At 40.2% G+C, this 6,831-nt stretch overlaps 1 pseudogene; it reads left to right on the forward strand.

Moving 5' to 3' along the window:
* The first annotated feature begins 2,916 nt into the window (after positions 1-2,916).
* Positions 2,917-4,634, forward strand: LOC103127914 (chondroitin sulfate N-acetylgalactosaminyltransferase 1-like; annotated as a pseudogene).
* Positions 4,635-6,831: the final 2,197 nt, after the last annotated feature.

The following is a 6,831-nucleotide window of genomic DNA, read 5'->3' on the forward strand; positions in this document are numbered from 1 at the left end:
CTGAGAAAAAGGACACTATCCACAGTTGTACACTCTCAAATTATGTAGCCTGGATGAGATGGACAAATTCTTAAAGTACACAATTGACCAAGCTTGAATTGAGAAGACATAAAAACAAAGAGATCTATAACTAATTAGAAGATAGAATCAGTAATCAAAAACCTCTTGACTTACTAAAGCCTTGGACTAAATTGCTTCATGTTTGTTTTCTAAAAAAAACATTTAAAATGAATCAGCATCAATCCTCTAAAATTCCTCCAAATAATAGCAGATAAGGTCTATTCCCCAGCTCTATCTCTGAGGTCAGCATTGCTCTAATAACACTCAGACAGTATGAGATAAGGAAAGCAAAAACCAGTATCCTTGGTAAATATTGATGTAAGGATCTTCAACAGTATATAAACAAACTACAATCAATAAGATCTTAAGAGAATTTATATTTTGACCAATCGGAATTTATTCTGGAGTGCAATGATAGTTTCACATATAAAAAAATCAGTGAATGTATTACACCACATTATCATAATGAAGGGGAAAATAACACATAAGCATCTTAATTTATTCAGAAAAACATAGGGCAACTATAAATGCCCACATGTGATTAAAAAACAATTGTCTTTTAATTAATTGAATATATTGCAACATAATTAAGGTGATATATTAAAGTCTAAAGCTAGTGTTAAACTCTGTGATAAAAATATGATGCTTTTCTATAATAAAGGATACCCACTTTCACAACTTCTTTACACTATACAATGCAACATTCTGACTATTAAGCAAGAATAATAAATAAAAGATATCCAAATTGAAAAGAATGGAGCAAAAGAGTATCCTTGCTTACAGATAGTCTTGTATATAAGAAATCCTTAAATATTTCTCAAAATAACCATTAATTTAAATATCTTGCAAAATACATAATCAGCACAAAACTCAGATGTAATTCTATACATAAATAATGGACAATCAAAAAAGAAATTAAGAAAAGATTCCATTTACAGTGGCATCAAAATAATGTGGCATTGAAAAAATATACAAGATACCAAGCAAATATATTCTGACAATAATAAAACACCATTGCTTTGGTATTCTACGTACTTTAGAGTTTCAGGCCTAATATTCATGGCTTTGATCCATTTGGAGTAAGTTTTGGTGTGTTGTATTAAATGATGGTCTAGTTTAATTTTTGTACATGCAACATTCCAGTTCTCCCAGTACCATTTGTTGAAGAGGCCTTTTCCCCCCATTCAACAGTTTTGGTTCCTTTGTCATATATTAGGTATATATATGTGTGTGTGTGTGTGTGCGTGTGCGTGTGTGTGTGTGTGTGTGTGTGTGTGTGTTTGTAGGTTTATTTATAGGCTCTCTATCCTGTTCTATGAGTCCAAATGTCCTTTTTTTTTTTTCCTAGCACCACACTGTTTTAACTGATAATTGCATTGTAGTTTAAACTGAAGTTAGGAAGTGAATGCCTCCATTTTTCTTCTTTATCTTCAGCAGTGCTTTAGTTATATATGCTTTTAAAAATAGAACCACAAGAATTTTTGGGTAAGTTTTCAGTTTTCTTGAATGTACTTGGGATTTTGTAAGAGATTGTACTGAATAAATTACTTTTAGTAGGACAGTCATTTTAATCATAGTTATTCTTTCAACCCATGAATAAGGAATTTTCTTCCATTTCTTTACATTGTTCTCTAATCCTTTTAACAATATCCGGTAGTTTTTATCTTAAAAGCCCTTCACCTCCTTTGTTAGATTTACTCCTATGTATTTTATGTTTTTAGGTTCAGTTGTAAATTGGATTGCTTCCTTTGGTTGCCTATACTTTGACTCTGTTACAGTGAGGGTGGGAATGAAAACTGGTGCAGTAAATATGAAGAAATGTATTAAGAATCTTTAAGCAACAACAACAAAAAATGAAAATGCCTTGTGATATGACCAATGTGCCCTGGAATGTGAATCCTCCATAGCCCTGTCTCACTTGGGAAAAATAGAAACATGCTACTGGTATGGATCAACCTGCCAAGGCTCATGTCCACCAGAGAAGCAGTTACAGATGTCAGACCTTACACATTCTGTACTCCATAAGGAATTTTAGTCATTACTTCCAGAAGGGTCAGTGTTAGGAAAGATAACCAGACTGCTCTGAACTTAAATTTCATCAGTACCAAGAGAGAGAAGTGGAAAAAAAACACAAAGAATATACTTGTGGACACTGAAAATTAGACAACTATTACTCTGAACTAATAAACATAGATTCATTTAGAGATTTAAATAATAAAATGCTAATAAAAATAGACTGTTGGAATTAAGTTAGAAATTTACCTGTGTACTTGGAGAATGTTGGGGAGCCATGCTACTGTTGAATGGGAATTAGATAGGGCATGTAGATTTTATATTTCTTGTAAATTAGTAAAATTGTCTCATTCTGGGAGCCTAGCCCGCAGCGGCCCCGCAGGAGGGAAAGTTCCGCGGCGGCGGGAGCAGCAGGAGCCGATCGGGCAGGCTGCAGTTCAGAGGGTGCCTCGCGGGGAAAAAAAAAAAAAATGAGACTTTCCTTGAAGAGAAAGTATGGATTAATCAGTATGTAAGAAGGTACTGGAGGCTGGACAGTAGTGCAGCGGGTTAAGCGCACATGGTGTTAAGCACAAGGACCAGCATAAGGAACCTGGTTTAAGTCCCCGGCTCCCCCCTACAGGGAGGTTGCTTGACAAGCGATGGAGAAGGTTTGCAGGTCCCCTCTTGCTGCTTGCTACACATCTGCAAGGCTATGATGGGAAGAAATGTGAAAACTTGGAGGTTTCACCTGACTCATTGCTTTTGCCTGGAAGATCAGCCTTTGGAAACAGGAAAACTGTTCCACGTTGTGGTGGACCCCAAGGGACAAAAAGCATTGTAGAAAGCAATCGATGAGAACAACTCAGGGAACGCCAGACACATCTATCCTGTGGCCTAATCTAGGGATGCCCTTCTGTGGGCCACTAGCATTCGGGTATGTGGCCAGTTCTGGATTTGCAGCTGATTGCTGAGTGAGGATGATTCGCCGGGGACTGCTGTCGTGGGTCTCGAGGGTGGCAGTGCTGCTTGTTCTCCTTTGCTGTGTCATCTCCGTCCTCTACTTGCTGGCCTGCACCCCAAAAGACAACGAGGAGCAGCTGGGACTTCCCTGGGCCAATGGCCCCATAGGGAAAGAAGGGTACCAGGCTGTCCTGCAGGAGTGGGAAGAGCAGCACCGCAACTATATCAGCAGCCTCAAGCGGCAGATCTTGCAGCTCAAAGAGGAGCTGCAGGAGAGGAGCACGCAACTCAAGTATGCGCAGCAACAGGCCAGTGACCCTGCGGGCCTGGATCCAGGCCCCCCGGAGAAGACCCAGGCCGACCTGCTGGCCTTCTTGCACTCCCAGGTGGAGAGGGCGGAGGTGCATGCCGGTGTCAAGCTGGCCACTGAGTATGCAGCCGTGCCTTTCGACAGTTTCACCCTGCAGAAAGTGTACCAATTAGAGACTGGCCTGACTCGCCACCCCGAGGAAAAGCCAGTGAGGAAAGATAAGCGGGATGAACTGGTGGAAGCCATGGAATCTGCTCTGGAGACCTTGAACAGCCCGGAGAAGAGCAGCCCCCATCACCGTCCTTACACCTCTTCGGATTTCATAGAAGGGATCTACCGAACGGAAAAGGATAAAGGCACTTTGTATGAGCTCACATTCAAAGGGGACCACAAGCATGAATTCAGAAGACTTATCTTGTTTCGACCTTTTTGCCCCATCATGAAAGTGAAAAAGAACGACTCAACATGGCCAATATACTTATCAACGTGATCGTGCCGCTAGCAAAGAGAGTGGACAAGTTCCAGCAGTTCATGCAGAATTTCAGGGAGATGTGCATCCAACAGGATGGGAGAATCCATCTCACCGTTGTCTACTTTGGGAAAGAAGAGATGAATGAAGTCAAAGGAATACTGGAAAACACTTCCAAAGCTGCTAACTTCAGGAACTTCACTTTCATCTAACTGAATGGAGAATTTTCTTGAGGAAAGGGACTGGATGTTGGAGCCCGTTCTTGGAAAGGAAGCAACATCCTTCTTTTTTTCTGTGATGTTGACATCTACTTCACTTCAGAATTTCTCAACACCTGCAGGCTGAACACACAGCCAGGGAAGAAGGTGTTTTATCCAGCCCTTTTCAGTCAGTACAATCCCAGCATAATATATGGCCATCATGATACCGTCCCTCCCTTAGAACAGCAGCTGGTCATAAAGAAGGAGACTGGGTTCTGGAGAGACTTTGGATTTGGAATGACTTGTCAGTATCGCTCAGACTTCATTAATATAGGCGGATTTGACCTAGACATCAAAGGCTGGGAGGCGAGGACGTGCACCTCTACCGCAAATACCTGCACAGCAACCTCATAGTGGTGCGGACCCCTGTGCGGGGCCTCTTCCACCTATGGCATGAGAAGCGCTGTGTGGACTAGTTGACCCCCGAGCAGTACAGGATGTGCATGCAGTCCAAGGCCATGAACGAGGCCTCCCACGGGCAGCTGGGCATGCTGGTCTTTCGGCACGTGATAGAGGCCCACCTTCGCAAACAGCAACAGAAGACAAATAGCAAGAAGACATGAACTCCCAGGGGCTAATTTGGGGAGATGTTTTCTTCTTATTATTCTTTTTCCTTTTGCAAAGACTGTATGAACAGCTGCAACAAGGAAAAGTTGTCTATCAAGGGCAAAATTTACAAAAAAAAAAAAAAAAAAAGAATTTGATTGCTTAGTAATGGAGATGAGAGGAGAGAGAGAACGTCCCACTTTACTCTGCATCTTTGGCTTTCTGCAACAGGAGTTTAGAGGGGAAAAAAATCTCTCACTTTGCCAACACAAATGTACCCCGTGTGTTTACGACACAGTGAGATCTGTTGCTTTCTATGCTCATTGAAATATTCATGAATTAAGACCAGCTTTGCAAAAAGTTCATTAAGATGAAAAGCAAGCACATCTCTCCCCAGATGAATGATTCTGTCAGTAGGGCTTTAGTGTCTAGGAATGCTGAAAACCCAGAAGGTAGATGAGGAGAGTGGGTGAAATGAGAACATACCTGCATTGCCATCCTTTTATGAGTTTATTAAGCAAAGCCAAATGGATTAAAATGTTAAAGAAGCCCTTTCATTATGTTATTTCCCCCATAATTAGCCAGACATAATCTGCTCATCTTTTGTTTTAGATTTAACTATTTCCTTTTGTTAATTTTTTTTGAAGTGCACTTTCTTTATGCTTTTGAGTTATACACTGTTCATTCAATTACCAATTTGTAAGCCTTACTAAGAGAGCACAAGCTAGCAGATATTTTAATGTTTTTAAATAAAATGCTTTTAGATGCCTTATGAGAACATAACAGGTCAGATGGAGACCTCTATCCCAGGACATGTCATGTGCAGGACCAGCTTCAGGGACATCTTGTCAGACCCTCATGTGGGGCTACTGATAGATCAAGACACAGATATTTTACCTGAAGAGGATTTCCAAAGAGGAAACACTGGAAGGGAACTATACAGACTTTCTTACCTTAATAGAAAAGGAGACTCGTTCAGACTGGGGATGTCTGTATTTATACAAAAGTCAGAAAACACATTTTCTCCCCCCAGGAGGATGGAGGACCACTTTCATATCGATTCAAATAAACCAAAGTCAACTGTGTAAACCAGTCTCTTTTTTCAAAGCAGGTGCTCATCCTGGTTTCTGGCTCCCATGAAGTGTAGAAAACTACATTTTGTGAGGAACCATTCCACCTGCCAGAATCCAGTGGGATAAAAGATTTTGCTATGTGTCTACTCATCCCAAACTAGGGAGAAATAGCATCATTATTTTTAAAGAAGTTTCACTCAGTCACCAAGATGCTTCTGCAAATGGAATTTTACTAAAATTTCCAACTATTAGGAAAAAAAAAATCCAGCGACCACGAACTGGCTTCTGCATTCATGTGAAAAGTATTTATTTATTAGCCAGCACCAGATGCACAAGCAGCTCATTATCTCTCTCTGATTTATTGCATTCTGTTTGCCCACAACCCATTGTTTAAAAGCTTCAAGAACACTCAAGCTGTTGGTGTATTTAAAAAAAATTATATGGGTAGTTCATAAAATCTAAAACATAGGACATGACTGGAAAGGGACATCGGACAGCTAATAAAATCTGATTTGTGGAAAAAAATTGTTTCATTCTGGTCTTAAAATTTCTGACATCTGCAACAGATTTCTATTTTGATATCTAATTATTTAGACTGAGGGCTATGGGGAACCAGAATATTAAAAGAAAATCATTTAACTCTTATTTTGTCAAAAGTAAACTCAATTATTCTTCTTAGACTCTTGCCTAAATTGTAAAAGGTTATGTATGTTCCATCTGTTACCTTTTTTCCCTAATTTTTAAATTTATAAAATGGAAATATTTATAAGACTATAGTATAAGAGTGGTACATTTCCACACAACGCCCCTCACCTTGAGATCCATATTGAATCCCCTTCCTTGATAGCTTCCCTATTCTTTATCCCACTGGGAGTATGGACCCAGGATCATTATGGGGTACAGAAGATGGAAGGTCTGGCTTCTGTAATTGCTTCCCTGGTAAACATGGGCATGGCAGGTCTATCCACACTCCCAGCCTGTTTCTGTCTTTCCCTAATGGGGCAGGGGAGGTGGGGCTCCAAGACACATGGTAGAGTCCTCTGCCCAAGGAAATCTGGTTGGCATCATGGTATCATCTGGAAACTGGTGGCTGAAAAGAGTTAAGATATAATGCACAACAAATTGTTGGCTAATCATGAACCTAAAGACAAGAATATT

The sequence above is a fragment of the Erinaceus europaeus genome, chromosome X, assembly GCF_950295315.1.
Source record: "Erinaceus europaeus chromosome X, mEriEur2.1, whole genome shotgun sequence".
In the NCBI taxonomy this organism is placed as follows: domain Eukaryota; kingdom Metazoa; phylum Chordata; class Mammalia; order Eulipotyphla; family Erinaceidae; genus Erinaceus; species Erinaceus europaeus.